The sequence below is a fragment of the Cornus florida genome, unplaced genomic scaffold, assembly GCF_030987335.1.
Source record: "Cornus florida cultivar Cherokee Brave unplaced genomic scaffold, ASM3098733v1 CherokeeBrave_3.0.0_Hap2_Chr03, whole genome shotgun sequence".
Classification (NCBI taxonomy): Eukaryota; Viridiplantae; Streptophyta; class Magnoliopsida; order Cornales; family Cornaceae; genus Cornus; species Cornus florida.
In genome coordinates, this window is record NW_026775573.1 from 32,789,141 (window position 1) to 32,808,788 (window position 19,648).

The window sequence follows — 19,648 nt, forward strand, 5'->3', positions numbered from 1 at the left end:
ATGGAGAAGGCTCCATGAAATAAAAGAGAAGGCTCAATGAGATGGAGAAGGCTCCATGAAATAAAAGAGAAGGCTCTTTTCAATTCCAGTAAGCTTTTTAACGAAGGACTAATGTTTCCAACCAAAGAGCAGGCTCCAAAGAAATATAGAGCAGGCTCTCAAAGCTAGGGAGCCGCCTCTCTTGTTTTACAGAGCAGGCTTTTTCTAAGGAATAAATGAACAAAGAGACGGCTCACTTGTTTTAAGAGCAGGCTCTTTCTGGGTTTTGAACTGCAACGGAATTATTTTCATTAAATGTTTCCCAACAACCTGTAACAGCTATATTGAGTCTCAAAATTCTATAAATACAGAGGGCTAGCATGCTAAATAAACTACTATTATTGAGAGACATTATATTGCATCAAAGAGAGCTGTTGTTCTCATATCTTCTCTTCTTTTCTCTCATTTCACGCTTATTTTATTTTGAGAGATTCAATCAAGCATTCAAAGGGCTTTTGCTCTTATTTGAATCCTTATAGAGTTTGTGCTTTATTATTCACTTGAGAGATTATAGAAGCTTACATTCTTCACTTATATCATCTTCTCTCATTCATATCATTTATAGAGTTTGAGCTTCACTTATATTCATATATACTCTAGTTGAGAGCTAAAGTTTGTACATCAATCTTTGAGAGATATTTCTTGTGAGCTTGCACTTGTATATCTATCTTGAGAGAGATTCAATCTTGTATTTCAATTACAATCTTTTCTACAAACTTGTAAGGGTTGGTGTGACCTAAAAGAAGCCTAGGAGAAGGGTGTTCTCCTAACAAGGAAAAGAAGCAAGGTCTTGTTTCATGTAAAGGTTTGCTCTCCACCCGCAAGGAGAAGCTATATTAGATTGGGAAGTCTTAAGAGGGATCTTGAGCAGAGGAGTAGGAGTTTCCGAACCTCGCAAAAATCGCCGTGTTGTAGTTTGCAATTTCTCTTCTCTTTTATAATTATGCTTTAATTGCTTATTCCATATCTTGATCTCATATCTTGATTATTGCATAATTACTTAAATTGTTGAATAGAAATTGTATTTCTATATATTGCAAAAATTGTCCATTATTTGGCATTGACTCTATTCACCCCCCCTCTAGAGTCAATTCTTGGGCAACAAGCAACATATTTAATGCCGGTCCACTCAAAAAGGATTCTAGAGTTGTTTTGATTTGCATAATCATTTTTTTGGTGTGTGGAGGACCATATTTGCTTGCTTGATGTTGAATTTTGGGAGATAGCTTGGAAATGGTTAAAAAATTGCATACTTGAGGTAGTTTTCTCCCAATACTTGTTTGCAATATTAGTGCCTCTTTTGTGAGAATGAGCTTAATGTTTCTGGGTATCATTTATGGAAACCCTCACGAGACTTCACTCATCCACTAGGGGCAACCTAAGGGTTTAAAAGGCTTGTTGCATGTGCTAAATGCAATCGTGTTCCCTAGGAAAGTGGCATTATCCTTTTATTGCTTTCTAGTTCATAGTTGTATAGTTGTTCATTTCATTCCTTTACTTTGTAGTTTATTGCTAGGGACTAGCAATATTTAAGTTTGGGGGTGTGATGAGCGCTGAAAAGTGCACATTTAAACCCCTTAAGCTTGAGTATTCTAGAACCTTTATCTATCTTATTTTCCCGCCTTATACTAATTTTATGTTATTGTCCTTTTTAGGCACTTATCCCTAAAATAAGTTAATTAAGCCAAATAAGAGCCTAAAAGAAGATATCTCAAGTTGAATTGAATAAAGGAGCAAAGTGGAGGAAAAATAGTATCTTCGATCGATTTCAACAATTCTTCGATCGATCTGGAGGTGATCGATCTAGCCATTTCAAGATGGATCCAAGCCTTTGTCCTTATCCAAAGAATCCACCACCTTTGATCGATCCAACTTTCCTCTGATCGATCGACATTGTTTGATCTTATCCTCACCTACCATCCCACTTACCACTTTTATCATTTTCCCAAAATATCTCAAAATATCTCAGAGATTTGTCTTTATTCAAAAAGGCGCCGCCATGGAAGGATTGATCTGGCCAAAATTCGATGGATCTCACCTAAGTGTGATCGATCTCACCACAGTTCGATCAATCGAACCTCCTCAAGTCCGAAATAAAATAGAGTCCAGCTCATTAAAAGATGGCTTGTGGTGCAATCATTGTAAGGGCCTTAGTGCACGAGTCCAGACCATTGGGTGTGACACTTGAGCTACCTATAAAAGGATTTGGAGCCATTTTAGGAGCAACATTCATTCATATCTCTAAACATAACTTACACATCTCATATCTTAGAGAAGAGGTTAGAGCTTACAGAGAGACATACACTATTTTGAGAGTTCTTCCATTCTTCTAGGGTTTCCATCAAGAAGAAGAGCATATTTACCATGGAGATAGCCCTTGAGGGTTGGATGACTGCATCAATGAGTGGCTAAACATCTTATTCGGGTTAGAGTTAGCCCTAAGCATGCCTTCTAGATCTTGATGTTTTGTATTTTGAGGGGATTTGTGTTGTAATCTTGTCTTGACACTTGATTTATATATGAATCTTATTCTTACAATGATTTGTGTTGATTAATACTTCTAATTGTTCATTTCATTCTATCCATATGTTTATGTTTGCTAGAATAGATGTTCATGTGTTTATCTCTAGTTTTTGTGTTGTTGATGTATGTCTATGTGTGTTGATGCTATGGATCTAGAGATTGTTAAGGCATAGTACTTAATAGAATACTCTTGTGGTTTATTTGATGGTTCATGCTCATTTCTTGATGGATTGTGCCTCCTCGTTAGTTTAATTAGTTTAATTTTCATGTCCCTAGCTTAGTTGTAGTGTAGTTGCCTTAGTTTCTTAGATGGGAGGATAATATATGCTTGTTGTTTGATGTTCCATACTTATGAATACAAGTAATATATTTTTCTAACCATGTGATGTGTTTAGATTGTGAACTTAAAGGATGGATTAATGGCTTAGTTTGATATGTTGTGCTATTCACTAGGTTGCTTAGACAATATATACTTAATTGGTCATCCATGCTTGTTGAAACAATCAATCACACACACTATTATTGCAACATATGTTTCCCCTCATTAATTATACATTAAGTGTCTGGAATTGTAATGTTTAGTGGTGACCTCTAAGTCCCAAGAACTCTCTCTCTTGTTCCCTCTATCATTTATTTGTTATTGTTTGTTTTAAATTGAACTTGCTTAGTTTTAGCTAGTAGTTTAATCAACCAAACAAACCACCTTTTGATCATTCGACTTACTAACCCTATATATTGTTTCCATTGCAAATACGCCCACAATCCCTTGGGACAATCCCTACTCACCCTAGCTATATTTTTAGTTAGAGATAGTAGTGGCATTTATAAATTTAAAACTTGGCCACACTATTTTGCACAAATTTGGAGTGTTGTGATGACGCGCACCACAACACTAGCACAGACACACACTAGAATTCCTTTGTGGGGTACTTGATTTGTTGACTATTGTTTTGGTTATATCCCAATTGACCTAGTAGTGCATTGAAAGCTTTCATCTTGACAAAAGTGGATAACAATCCCTTTTTATTGAGCCGGGATTCTAGCCTCATCAAGCACTGAATTTCTCGTGTCGAAAGGTGGAGGGCCTAAACTCTAGGTTAATAATAACTGAAAAAAAAGGTTACAAAAGCAAATAAAAAAGTGAGGACTTCTCCCAAAATTTGAGAAGTGGAAAATAATTAGATGGAGGTAGTTTTGATTTGTAACCTTGTCGATTTGAGCTTGTAAGTCCTTAGGGTTGTTTAAACACCAAATGCCCTAAAGCCATCCGGTTTGGGAGTCATTGACCTAACGCTCGACCTTATGGATATCTAGAAAGCTTAATAGATCAACATATTGCACCATACTTCTATCTTTGATCCTCTAGGTTAGTAAAATATATATATATCGAGTGAAAAGAATAAGCGCACCTAGTTGAATAAAGCTTTAATAAAAAGGTTCATTCTTTGTCTGGATGATCGGTACTAGATTTGTGTGCTAGTTTGAGGCCGGATGTGATCATTTCTTTAGTTGACTTAGATAGCAACATATTTGAAGCCGGTTCACTTAAAAAAGAATTCTAGAGTTGTTTTGATTTACATGATCATTTTTTTGATGTGTGGAGGACCATACTTGCTTGCTTGATGTTGAGATTTTGGGAGATTGTTTGGAAAGGGTTGAAAAATTGCATTTTTCTTAATGCTTGTTTTGTATATTGGTTCCTCTTTAGTCAGAAAAAGCTTAATGTTTGTGGGTATCATTTCTGGAAACCCTCACGAGATTTCACTCATCCACTAGGGATAACTTAGGGGTTTAAAAGGCTTAATGCATATGCTAAATGCAATCATGTTCCCTACAAAAGTGGCGTTATCCTAGTTCCATAGTTACTTAGATATTTATTTCTTTCTTCTCCTTGTAGGTCATTGATAGGGACTAGCAATATCTAAGTTTGGGGGTGTGATGAGTGCTCAAATGTGTCGTATTTTAGCACCTAAGTTAGGGTATTTTAGTCCAGTCATCTATCTTACTTCATGCCTTAGATACTTATTTGTGTTTTTGCCTATTTCAGGTTAATAAAGTTCAAGCAGGCTAATAAGAGCCATTTAGCTCAATTTTGGAGCTAAGGAGCAAAGTTGGAAAGAAGCCAATAAAATGCATTAGAGGAGCTTCGATCGATCGAAGGAAATCCCCATCGATCGAAGAGTTCTACAATCGATTGAAATAAGGCGGTGACAGCCCAACAAAGTGGATAAGGCCCAGAAGATATTTTTTATGTCACATCAGCTTCGATCGATTGAAGCTAAGTGTTTGATCAATCGAGAATCTTCGATCGATCGAAGTGCCTGCTGGCAATGTGCTGTTTAATTCCCGAGCGCGCCGATCTCTAGCTAACTTATGTAGTTATGAATTTCCTCCAATCATATGCTATATTTTTGACTTGGTGCCTACTCAAAGAGGCTTGTATAGCATTGTAATTTTATTTTCTCTTTCTAGAAAAGTTAGAGATTAGGGTTAGAAGAAAAGAGAGGAGTGGAGGTTCCAACAACACATCTCAAGATCTACACACACTATCTCTCTAGAATTCAACAAAGAAGAAGAGGAAGAAGATGAAGCCATGTTTAGGGATTACCCTTGAGGGTTCCAAGATCACATCCACCTTCTCCATGATTGGCTAGACTTCTCCTTGGGGTTTGGATGAGCCCCAAGTTTGTAATCTAAACCTCTATCTCTTTCATACTTTTTGAGGAATAATATCTTGTGATTAGTGTTTTACCCTTGTGAATTTAATGAATCTTGGGTTCTCCTTTGATTTCCATGGATTAATTCTTTCTATTGATTCTCTATGTGATTACATGTTGTCTTATGTGTGATTATTTGGGAATTGATCTCTACACTAGTTTTTCTATCTTAATTGCATGTTTATGTGTGGTTGATTGAGAATCTAGTGATGGTTAGACATGATTTTTATTAGATGGGTTTGTCAATTAATTTGATGGATTATTCTTATACTTGATGGGTTGTTCTATAATTTAATTTATGCTTGTAGGTAGGTAGACAATCTATACTTGATTTGATATTTCATGACTTATTATTGCAAATTCCATGATTCTCTAGATTTATGTGTGCTATAATTGTGACTAGTTTGATGGGTCATGCTTAGAATTGATGGGTTGTTCTACACTTAGTTTATTTGTTAGTTAGGTAGACAATACATTATTGAATTTGATGGTCCATACTTAATATTACAATTGGTAGTCACATTTTGTTCACAAGAAGGTTTTCCCCAAATTAGTTGAAAGTGTGTGGTTTGGTGAGCAAGCTTGGTGGCAATTCCAATACACCCCAAGGCCTCACTTCTCATCTCTTAAATCCCTATCTCAATTTAGTTTATTTTAACTGCATTTTAATTTCCTTGCATCTTAGTTTAATCAACCAATCTCTCGTTTTTGCAATCAATTAATACATTAGAGTCGAAATTAAATTCCAACACGTATAATCTCTTGGGGCGATCATTTCTCACTCATACTACATATTATAGGTGTTAAGCGGTTTATAAATTTAAAGTATAATGCCCACTTGACATTAATTTCCTAACTCAAAGTGTTGTGCATTATTTTGTGCACACACTTGGTCGCATCAATATTGTTATATCTTGATATACTCATCATGCTTATCATCACAGCAAGTATATTTTTGAGACATAAGGCTGTGGGAACCAAGTTTGTGTCTGTAGTGAAGCTGCATTCCATTTTGAGTTCTCATACCTCAAATTGCAGAATTATTTAAGTACTTTTGTACTGTTTTCATCTTGTAGTTATGTATTCTCCTTAATATCTCGTAACAACTATTGTAAGATGTATATCTATGTTTAATCATGTATTTGAAGAGTTGTGAGAGTTGTATTGGTTTAAGCAAGGGTGCGTAGGACATGTGGAGTGCTATGTGTACAAAAGTGAGTTAGGCTGTACGCAAAGTGTGAGACAGTGTGTGTGTATCAACTTGCATACAACTAGTGGATGATTTTTGGTGAATGTAATACCCCTAATTTTCAAATGATTTATTTATAATTATTTATTTATTTTATTTGCATTTTATTTGATTATGTGGCTATGTGTTTTTGTGCTTAATTGATTTAAATTAGTTAATGTGAATTATTTGATTTAATTGTGTGTATAATTGCTTGTTTAATTATGTGTAATCATTTGTAATTAATTGTTAGTGTTGAGGCTGAAATTCGCGCAGTCCGATACGATACCGTTTTCCTGCAAGGAAGAGAGGAGAAGATCGATGAACCTTGACGGCACTGGTGTGGTGCCTGCCAAGAGCTCTTCGACGATCAAATTAGTCATGGAGGTCTAAAAAGAAGGCTGGGATTAATAATAGTTTTTACGTCGTACCTTCTTTAATGGCTTTGTGCCCTATTTATAGCTGTCGATTGGAATCAAAATCGTTTCGCCGATGTCGATGGTTGATCTTATTTTCCGCTTGTGTGAAATCATAGGAGATTTGTTGCCAGATTTGTCGGGAATATGATTTAATCCTTTTGACCTCCTCCAGTTATAAGAAGATTATTCTTACCTGTTGAACCACGTCAGATTTCATTATCTTTGATAATGAAATCTAATCAATCTTATCGAGGGTAGGGTAGGTTTATATTTTTCCCTATCAGTTGCCCCCTATTCCCAAGCTTGCATGTCTAGTTTTGGGAATGTAATAAATAATTTTTTTTTATTTTTTAACCCCTCCTGTGAACAGTACCCGCGGGTACTATTCATGTGAATAGTGACTTAGGGAATTTTTTTTTGCACCCGAGGAAACAGTACCCTCGGGGACTGTTCATGAACAGTACCCCCGCGGTACTGTTCATGAATAGTAACTTTTTTTTTTTAAATTTTTAAAAACTCTGTGAACAGTACCCGCGGGTACTATTCATGTGAATAGTGACTCAGGGAATTTTTTTTGCACCTGATGGAACAGTACCCCTGCGGTACTGTTCATGAATAGTAACTTTTTTTTTAATTTTTATTTTTATAATAAAAACCCTGTGAACAGTACCCCCGCTGGTATTATTCATGTGAATAGTGACTCAGGGAATTTTTTTTTTTTTTTTTTTTGCACCCGAGGGAACAGTACTCTTCCCTTAATAAGGGAATAAATTATATGAGTTTCACTCCTTTAATGAAGGAATTAAATTTTACAAGCTTTACTCAGCTCGTCAGGGAATTAAACTTTACGAGTTTTACTCAACTCACCTCTTAAATAAGAGATTTTTATTTACTATCCCTTATTGTAAGGGGATATTAATTACGGGATTCATCCAACCCAGGTACTTGTAGTACATGATATTCATTTATTATCCCTTATATTACTGGGATATGGATTACGGGTTCATTCAGCCCGGGTCCTGATAATACATGATACTTATCCCCTATAGTCCAGGGATATGGATGACGAGATTCATTTAGCCCGAGTCCTTGTAATACAGGACACTCATTTACTATTTCCTTATAGTACGGGAATACGGATTACGGGATTCACTCAGCCCGGGTCCTTGTAATACAGGACACTCATTTACTATCCCTTATAGTACGGGGATACGAATTACGGGATTCACTCAGCCTGGGTCCTTGTAATACAGGACACTCATTTACTATCCCTTATAGTACAGGGATACTGCACGTATAAACTAAAAGGAATTTTATTAAAGATTATCATTGCCTCAAGGCTTATTAAAAACAAAATAACACGTGATGGAGCTACCCTCCATTTAAAATGATTAACAAAGATGCCCCCAGTCTTTTATTGTGAATGACTTGATAAGGCTAATTCCAGCTGTGAGACAATTTCTAGTTGGTATACTCATCTGAGTCCTTCTCATGATATGTGCTGTCGTTCTGGCTGAAGAACGATTTCTTATATTTGGTATTATTTTCATCCCTGGCGAGAGGGGTTGGCCTTTTCTTGTCCTCTCCTTCCTTCCATGCACTCATGGTGTCTTCAGCGTTGATGTGTTTTTGCACTCTGACCAGTAACTCTATCATGCTGGTGGGAGGTTCTTTTGACAAGGAGAACAAGAATCTGGAGGTTTGGAGTCCTCCTATGAAAGCGGTCAAAGCTACCTTGTCGTCCACCTCTTCTACCTGCAACATCTCTGCGTTAAATCGGGTGATGTATTCCCAAATCGACTCTTCCTTTTGTTGCTCCACGGTAAACAGGTAGGTAGCCTGCCTCCTATGCCTCTGACTTGTAATGAAGTGGCTCACAAACTGCTTACTCAATTCTTCGAAGGTGTTGATGGTTCCTGGCTTCAACTTGTTGAACCAAACTCTCGCTAATCCCTTAAGTGTAGTGGGAAAAGCTTGGCACATGATTTCATCTGGCACAGCGTGTAAATGCATAAGAGCTTGAAAAGTTTCCAGGTGATCGAGGGGATCTTTGGTCCCATCGAAGCTTTCGAACGAGGGCATCCTGAACTTGCTAGGTAGTGGACATTTCATAACGGCAGGGCTGAAAGGCAGGTTGGTCCTTCGTACCAGGTCATCTACGGCGGCAGGTCCTTTCCCTTTCATAGCCTGCATTACATCTTCCATTTTCCCCTTGAGATCCTTGATCTATAAGTAGAGATGGGTAACTTTCTTTGTCTTTTCCTTAAGACAGAAGGCTATGCTTTCAAGAGGTCGGGAACTCTGTGGGAGCGATGGGTGAACCACCTCTCTATGTCGGGTTCCCACCTAGCTTTGTTCCACTTCAGTCTCATTTTGGGTGGGATGATTATCATTCTCTTCGAGATTCCTATTACCTCCGTTTGGACGTGAAAGATCTTGTCCTGGAAAGTTTTGTTGAACCGGTGGAACAAGGTGTTGCAAGAGCGTTGCATTTTGCTGGATCAACTGGTTCATACCCTGACTCAGAGTTTGAACCTACAGTTCCAACGCTGCAAGCCGTGCCTGGTCGTTTGGGACGTCCAGGTTTTCACCCGACTCTACCCTTTGACCAGATCCCTGCGACGGTGTTCCTTCGGTAACCATACCGGACTGCAAACGTATATACCCAACGAGTAATTAATCGATTCAAGGGAATCGTCATTCCCACAGACGGCGCCAACTGTTGAGGCTGAAATTCGCGTAGTCCGATACAATACCGTTTTCCTGCAAGAAAGAGAGGAGAAGATCGATGAACCTTGATGGCACCGGTGTGGTGCCTGTCAAGAGCTCTCCGATGATCAAATTAGTCACGGAGGTCTAAAAAGAAGGCAGGGATTAATAATAGTTTTTATGTCGTACCTTCTTTAATGGCTTGGTGCCCTATTTATGGTTATCTATTGGAATCAAAATCGTTCCGCCGATGTCGATGGTTGATCTTATCTTCCACTTGTGCGAAATTATAGGAGATTTGTTGCCAGATTTGTCAGGGATATGATTTAATCCTTTTGACCTCCTCCAGTTATAATAGGATTATTCTTACCTGTTGAACCACGTCAGATTTCATTATCTTTGATAATGAAATCTAATCAATTTTATCGAGGGTAGGATATGTTTATATTTTTCCCTATCAGTTAGGTTTAAATATTTTATTTTATTTTATTTTATTTGATTTAAAATGATCGATTTGGATAGTAGTGTTGGACCAACCAAATGGGTCTCATGGAGCCTAAATGGGTAAGGAATATAACCTATTAGTGTGTTTATAATAATAATAACAATAACAATAATAATAATATATAATATTATTATTATTTGTATCATTATTTTATCATTGTTAATATTATTATTATTTTATTTTTATTTCTAGTTAGTCTTAGGTTAGAATTTGGGTGTTAGTATATATAGATATAGTAGTAAGAAGAAGAGGGTTTTACATATACGTGAGTTGCAAATGAGACATAGAAGAGAGAGAGAGAGAGAGAGAAAGAAAATAGGAAGAAGAAGGTGACCGGAATAGCTAGGAGGTTGCCGGATTTAGAGAAAAAGACTCGATAATTCATATAGTTGATTCTCAATCTGAAAATCATTAGGCAAGTTCTTATTCTATCTCTTCCCCTTTGAATCTATGATCTCTCCATCACATGTTAGGCTTTAGGAATTAAATCAAAGAATTAAATGGATCAATTAATTGCTGTGCATGAATTGTAATTGAAGGATTTCGTGTTTATATATATTTATTCTTCATCTTGATAGATTCTTTGATTTAATGCATAAAACTTGATTTAAATTGTTAGATCTGATGTATATTCGTTGTATAAATAATTGGTGATCATATGGGACTTAGAAAACATGTTTTAGGACCCGAATCGTGTGTTTACAGTTTAAAAATTGGATTTGTAAAGTTTTCTAGCGACTTTATGCTCGAGCACAAAGGGTTGTGCTCGAGCATAAGGCTATCCGAGGTGCAGTGCTCGAGCACTGGGGTTTTTGCTTGAGCACAAGGCTGCACTCGAGCATCGATAGGTTTTGCTTGAGCTCTGGGGACTGTTTTCTCTAAAATTGTTTTAAATGACTGTTTTAAGTGTAATTAATCCTGAACATGTTTATGAGTATTGGGAATAGTAATATAGGTCTAAAATATATATTTGGCGATAGATCTTCATGTTTTGATATTAGATGGAAAGAATTAAATTATTTAAATAAATATGATTTAATCTTTCTTAATAATTAATTTGTACAATTAAATTGTTGATTTTATTATTTAAATCATTGTTGTTGATTTACTCATGAATTACTAGCATGATATATGGCTGTAATTATTTGTTTTTGCATAGTTAGTTATGAGTAAAAAATTATTATGATATTAATCATGCTTCTATCGTATCTATTGTTCTTGATTGAAATTATAATGGATTATAATTATTGTGCTGTTGCTATGATCGATATATGAGATTTATTCTTGTTTATGATGTGATCATTGAGATGGTTAATAAGTTAAGTTTCTTGATATTTTAGACCATTGTTAGATATGGTATTATTGTATTGATGTGTAGGCGGGCTGGCTATTAAGTCATGGCACTCTATTTGTGCCATTGTTAGATATGACACTTATTTATTGATGTTATATATATTTTTGAGCCATGATACGAGCTTGAGGTTTCGGGATTTATGGTTAGGATTAAGGTTTTTTTGCCTGATTAGATGGATAACTGAAATAAGAGATGTGTGTATCCTGGTAGAAGGGGGATTCTGGACCACCTCGTGTGCAATTTTTCCAAGAGATACCCATTACACGGTTGAGACTGCCTTATTACCAGTGAGAGTCTTAGTGTGTATATGTATGTATCGACTATGTAGATATAGCATGAGTTTGGCTAGGGATGTATTGATTATCGGTTCTCTGATCGGGTCGTGGTAGAGGGAAATTATTTGTGGTTCTGATCAACTATTTATTTTTTAGGTCCTCAGCAATACCAGTCTTAGAGTTGTTCATGCAGATAAGAGATCATTCATCTTCACTCTTCTATATCATTGATGTAGGACATTACTTCAGAGTATTCATTTATTTATCAGACTTAGTAGTTGCTATTATTTCAGTTAGGATTTTATTAGGTGTCCACATGGTATGGATTCCGAGTTGTATTTTTGGAATATAATTAGTATCAGAGAAGTTTATTAATTAATGGATTTTATTCATTGAGGATTTAATTAGTTAGTTAATATTTTAGTTTTCATTTTAGTTTTTATTTATTCTTTATTTATCTATTTGTATTCTGTGTTCGTTTATTATTTTAATTGTTTGATATCACTCGGTTTTGTGCGCGGACTTTATCAACTTGTGTTCCGGAATCAAGGGGTATCACAGTGAAGCCCACAAGGTTTTTATTTTTTATTTTATCTCTATTGAGAGGGATTTTTCTTGTAAAAACCTCGTGTCTTTGTGACTGTGAAATTTCATCAAACTTTTGTGACAGATTAGGATTTCATAAACTTTGAGAAATCTGTGAATGGTTTAGAGTTGTTGAGGTGTTATATTTGATTATGAAGAGTCTAAGTGTTGAAAGTAAAGAGGAAGAACCGATTCACCCCTTGCCCCTCTTGGTTCATCATAATTTTTATTTCTTTATTATTATTCTTGATTATATTTGATTCTATTAATTTTCTCAATATGATGGTCAAAGAAGTATGGAGTGGATTATCAAGAGACTTTTTGCTCCGGTTGTCAAAATTAATACCATCCGCATTCTTATAGCCATAGTAGCAAATTGAGATTGGCCTTTGCAACAATTCAACGTCAAGAATACTTTCGTCAATGAAGATTTAGAGGAAGAAGTCTATATGGAGTTACCTTCTGGAGCTAAATGCAAATCCTCGTGTAGAACTGAAGTATGTAAATTGAAGAAGGTGTTGTATGGTCTGAAGCAGTCAACCCAGGCTTGGTTCGGAAGGTTCTCTTCCACAATGAAAGAATTTGGCTATAAGCAAAGTAATTCGGATCACACTTTATTTATAAAACACAAAGAGGGGAAGGGTAACGACATTGATTGTATATGTAGATGATATGATCTTGACAGGAGATGATCCAAGTGAGAGAAAAACATTACAAGAGTACCTGGCAGCAAAATTTGAAATGAAAGATCTCGGTCAACTTAAGTACTTCTTAGGAATTGAGGTCTTAAGTTCCAAGGCTGGAATTTCCCTATTACAACAGAAATATGTGCTAGATCTTTTAACTGAGACTGGAATGTTAGCCTGCAAACTTGTAGAGACACCTATAGAGATGAATCACAAGGTTGGAGAGTCTGTGTATTAGGTCCCAACTGACAAGGGATGTTATCAACGGTTAGTTGGGAGACTAATCTATTTGTCACACACAAGGCCGGATATAGCCTATGCAGTAAGTGTGGTGAGCCAGTTTATGCATGCACTGAGTGAAGAACATATAAATGTAGTGTATTGGATCTTGAAGTATTTGAAGAGTGCACTCGGAAGAGGATTGCTATTCTTTAAGAATGGGGTCCATGGAATTGAAGGATATACAGATTCTGATTGGCAGGGAGCTAGTCAGACTGATAGGAGGTCCACATCAGGTTACTTTGCTTTTGTAGAAGGTAATCTTGTCACTTGGAGAAGCAAGAAGCAGAAGGTGGTTTGTAGATCAAGTGCGGAAGCTGAATTCCGAGGTATGGCTCATAGTGTGTGCAAATTGCTATGGGTCAAACATGTATTACAAATTCGGGAATTGATTATGAGAAACCGATTAGTCTACATTGGGATAATAAGGCAACCATTGAAATTACACATAATCCGGTTCAACATGACCGTACAAAACATGTTGAAGTTGATCGTCATTTTATTAAAGAGAATCTTGATCGAAAAGTTATACAATTTTCATTTGTTCGGTCCGAAGATCAGTTGGCTGACATACTCACGAAGGCAGTTTCAGGAAAGGCGTTCCATGGCGTAATTAGAAAGTTGGGCATGATAGATATCTATGCTCCAACTTGAGGGGGAGTGTAAGAATGAGTTGTATTTCCTAATGTATTTATATCAATTCTCCTAAATTGATTTGGTAATTAATTAGGATAGTAGAATATATTATTACTATATTGTGTAATATATTCTAACCATGTATAGGTTTACCATATAGGGTTTATGCTTCTTGCTTTTCACACATCTCGTTATCTATATAAACCACCGTGTATCTCATATTTAATATATCAATACAATATATAATTGCTCTTTCTCTTATTTCTATCACTATTGCACCACCACAACGCACTAAAATGGGTCCTTAACGTAGACTTGGAATATATATTGGTTTTGATTTTCCTTTTATGATTAGATATCTTAAACCCTTGACATGTGATATATTTAAAACACGATTTGCCGACTGTCAGTTTGATGAGACTGTTTTCCCACCATTATGGGGAGAAAATAAAGTTTTTGAAAGGCATAATGTGATCACTTGGAATGCTTTGACATTATCTCATTTTGATCCTTGTACTAATTAGTGTGAACAAGAAGTCCAGAGGATTATTCATTTACAAAATGTTTCAAATCAATTATCGAATGCATTTACTGACACAGAGAAAGTGATAAAATCACATATACCAGCTGCAAATATTCCAACTCGAATTGATATCCCTAGGGGATTATCTATCAGTAATGTAGCAAATGTATCTAAGACACGCCAGAAGCATGGTAAACCAGTTGGTGCAAAATATACGATTCCTCATAAGAGAAAAACACAATTTAAAGTTAGCACTCCTAAAGAGGCCACAAAAAGAGCAACAAAAAATATTGATCAAATTATAACCTATGATGAGGCAGAGGCCATTAATAAGACCCAGTTAATTGGATATGGAGATGTTGGTTATCTCTGATCTACATCAAGCTCGATCACAAATAGGGTATGTGTTTACTTGTGGTGGCACTGCTATCTCATGACGCTCTATGAAGCATGTAATGATTGCCCCTTCTTTAAATCATTCTAAGATACTCGCAATTCATAAGGCAAGTAGGGAATGCATTTGGTTGCGATCCATAATCCAACACATTAGAACAATATGTGGCCTCTCATCAATAACAAAAAATCCCACAAAATTATATGAAGATAATGATGCATGCATTGCACAGATGAAATAGGGTTATATCAAAAGTGATAAAACCATACACATCTTACCAAAAATCTTTTACGCATATGAACACCAAAAGAATGGTGAAATTTATATTCAGCAAAAACGTTCATGTGAAAATTTAATAGACCTGTTCACTAAGGCACTGCCAACTACGATGTTCAAAAAATTGGCACACAACATTGGGATGCGACAACTTAAAGATTTTTGGCACTAATAAGGGGAAGTATTTAATTGAAAACGTATTAGCATATTGTACTCTTTTTCCTTTGCTCAAGTTTTGTCCACTGATTTTTCTGATAAAGTTTTAATGAGGTAATTTTAACCTATGCAATACCATTTTCAGTAATACAAAAATATTGTATTATTTTTTCTTTGTTAAATTTTTATCTTACTGGATTTTTCTTAATAAAATTTTATGGAGGCATATTTTTAATGTGAGGTAAATTTCAATAGGGAGTGTTATATACGAGCGGTTCCACCACCAATTTAATACAACAAATAAGGTGAAAGTGATTGGCTGGATGATTGGCTAGAATATGATTGGTTTGCTGATGCAAGTAATAGAATGATATTTGTGTATTGATTTGTAGCCATGGAATTGATGTAAATAGTGGACGCCAAAATTGAAAGCAGGTGAAATAGTATGTCATATATATATATATATATATATATATTTGATTTGATATCTTGAGCTAAAAAATCAATAATTCTCTCTCACTGTTCTCTCTTGCTCTCATACTTGAATCTCTCTCCCTACTGGTTCTCATATTTCATTTACAACAGAAGAACAATTTTTATTACCAATTTCATTGAATGAAAATATATTTTTATTGGCGGCACAATCTAATGACATGGTGTTCCGGGTCCAATATCTTCTCGTTTACTAGTGGGTCCATGTCAGACCATTTACTAATATGATAGGCAATAGTCCACTTTTCAAGTGGAAAAATATACACATGTAAGACACAAATTGGAGAATTTTTTATTTTTTTACTCACAAACAAGAGAATGACATGATTTAAATTACGCCAGATTGAGAGATGGCTTTGAAACATTTGGACACGGAACTAAAAAATATCACGTTTGGTTTGACTACCTTCAATTAGTGTCTATGCACTTTACAGGTCAACTACCAAAATTGAGACCAACTACGTACCTAGACCATTTTAGATTGATTTCAGCCTATTAACGTAGTTGACCTGGCAATGGCATTGACCGACTAATGTGGCAACCAACATTGGCTCTTCATTAAAATTCTCAGCCTCTTGCCAATATAAGGAGTGAAGAGAAAAGTTTGTACTATGATTTAGGTAACAAATTTTCTATGGTTACTATATTGCTACTAATTGGGCTACTTTTGCCTACCATAGACAAAGCAGCTTCGATATCTCTCACTTCCCCCTAGCTACCACTTTTATATTTTTATGTTTTATATATATATATTTTTAAGCAAGAGTAGTGCTACACAGACCGAAGATTTCAACTGAAATCTTTGGCCGATCACTTTTTATTGGCGAAATATAAAGAGGTTTGAATCCCACTTTCTTATATTTTGCATATTCAACCAATCACAAATTTTCAACTAAAAATGTAGGTTAAACTCCTCTTAAAAACATTGTCCTTTATACATTGTTGGCAATACTAGTCTAGTTTTTTCCTATTAACATTCTCCACATACAGGTGCACAATCCATAGGTGTGTGCAATGGACAACTTGGCAACAATTTACCATCCGCGCAGGAAACTGTAGACTTATACAAATCCAATGGCATTGGGAGGATGCTAATCTATCGTCCAGACCAAGCAACCCTGCAGGCACTCAAAGGATCCAATATAGAACTCATCCTCGGGGTTCTGAAATCGGATCTTCAAGCGCATCCGATGCGTCAGCTGCAACTCAATGGGTACAAACGAATATAAAAGCTTACTCACCCGATGTCAAGTTCCGATACATTTCTGTGGGAAATGAAGTAGATCCCAACACTGATACAGCTCAGTTTGTTCTCCCCGCAATGCGAAATATGCGTACTGCAATTATAGCGGCCGGATTTGTTAGCTTTGCTCTCATACTACTTTGTCGTTAAAAATAAATATATTTGACACACACAAATTAATATTTTTAGGAGGAGTAATAATAGAGAGTCCGAATTGAATTCTTGTGGAGAGAGAAGAACATTTGAAAAATATTTTTATTTCTCTTATACTATTTCCACTTGATGAATGGTAATCAGATTAGTGCACAAGACTCTCTATTGCGAGGTTTGGGAAAGGGACTCTTTCTATTGGGATTTAGAAAAAAGTTGGATCAGATGAATGTAATCTTAGCCAGATTATTTCCTTGATTATACCAATTATACTATTTTCACTTGATAAACTTATAAAAATGGTTAGACTATATGATTGTTACATATTATACCAAGACAATTAAATACCACTAACACCTAAATGCGCATGCATCCGGTATTTTGATTTTTGAAAAACTTGAAAAGACTACGTACTAAAATCAAATTTATTTTCCAACAGATTTCAACAACAACATACGTTGGGCTTTTGGACAGTTCGTACCCTCCATCAGAAGGCGCATTTGGAGACAGCGCAAGGTCATTCATGGAGCCAATCGTCGGCTTCCTAGTTAACAATAGTGCCCCATTACTTGCCAACACACACACTTACTTTGCCTATGTTGGTGTCATCCAAGGCGTTGAGCTTTCTTATGCCTTATTTACTGCATCAGGAGTTTTTGTAACAGACGGTTCATTAGAATACAGAAGCTATTTTGATGCACTCTTGGATGCCATGTACTCTGCTGTTGAGAAGGTAGGTGGACGGAGTTTGGAGATCGTGGTGTCGGAGACTGGCTGGCCGTCTGTGGGTGGTACTGCAGCGACTGTGGAGAATGCAAGCACTTACTATAAAAATTTGATTAATCATGTCAAGGGAGGGACTCCGAAGAAGCCAGGGAAGGCTATAGAAACTTATTTGTTCGCCATGTTTGACGAGAACCAAAGGGGTGGGACATCATTGGCGGAGAGAAATTTTGGCCTCTTCAGTCCTAATAAGCAACCTAAATACATAATTTCTTTCAAATTAATTTCTTTTTATTTTTTTTTGTCCTATCAAATGACTCCCAAAATATCCTCGGGAAGACACGGACTATATAGAAATTAATAAGTTAACTCTCGTGTCTCTTTTGAGAGGGAGATGAAATACCAATAAATTAAGCAATTTTTAATAAGACAATTTTATTTTTGGGTAAAGTATAACCACACCCCTTGAGATTTGATAAAATGACACTCAGATAAAACTTACCTCTTTTTTGGACAAAGATACCATCTGAAGGTTAAAAAATGGACAAAGACACCCCTTTACATAAAAAATTGACCAAATTACCCTTTGACTGTTTATGAGACTTTTTTAATTTTATAATTTAATAAATTGGACTAATCTACCCTCATGAACAATTTATGCATAAAAAAAAAAGTAACAAAAATAAAAAAAACTTTATATTGTTCACTTTTTTTGTTTTTGTTTTTTGTTATTTACTTTATATATGTCCCAACTTCTTAAAAATATAGACATTTAAAATGATTTTTTGATCCAATACATATATTTCAAATAAATTATATTTTGTTATTACTTCTTTTCTTTTTCTTTATTAATTTTGAATTAAGATGCTTAATTCTTTAATCTAAAAAAATTAATCAATCTTTTTTCTTTAAAAATAAAAAATAAAATACCAGTATAACTTTATGCATCTTAAATTATATATAAAATATTATGCATTTTCCAACATAAAAAGGAAAAATAATAATAATAAAACAAAGGGAAAAAAAAATAATAAAACTAAGGGGAAAAAAAAAAAAACAAAGACATGCATAAAATTAAGATGCATAAAGTTATACTGGTACCTATTTTATTTTATATTGGGAAATGCATAATATTTAATATATAATTTAAGATATATAAAATTATATTGGTACCATATTTTTAATTTTGAAGGAAAAGAGATTGGTTTAATTTTTTTAGATGAAAGAATTAAGTATCTTAATTTTAAAATAAAAAAGAAAAAGAAAAGAAGAAATAACAAAATATAATTTATTTGAAATATATGTATTGAATCAAAAAATCAATTTAGACGTCTATATTTTTAAGAAGTTGGGACATTTATAAAGTAAATAACAAAAAAAAAAAAAAAAGTGAATAATATAATATTTTTTTTTTTTAACTTTTTTTTTTATGCATAAATTATTCATGAGGGTAGATTGGTCCAATTTATTAAATTGTAAAGTTAAAAAAGTCTCCTAAAAAGTCAAAGGGTAATTTGGTCAAATTTTCATATAAAGGGGTGTCTTTGTCCATTTTTTAAACTTCAGGGGGTGTCTTTGTCCAAAAAAGAGGTAAGTTTCCTCTGAGTGTCTTTTTGCCAAACCTCAGGGGGTGTGATTGTACTTTACCCTTTATTTTTTTTACCCTAGCAAGAAAAAAGCCATACGTCATCTACAGGCAAGAACATGAAAGCAGATCACAACATATAAATACGGTA

The 19,648-nt window shown here is 35.1% G+C and overlaps 1 pseudogene; it reads left to right on the forward strand.

Annotated features, from left to right (window-relative positions):
* Nucleotides 1–16,770: 16,770 nt before the first annotated feature.
* Nucleotides 16,771–18,875, forward strand: LOC132301393 (glucan endo-1,3-beta-glucosidase-like; annotated as a pseudogene).
* The last annotated feature ends 773 nt before the right edge of the window (nucleotides 18,876–19,648 follow it).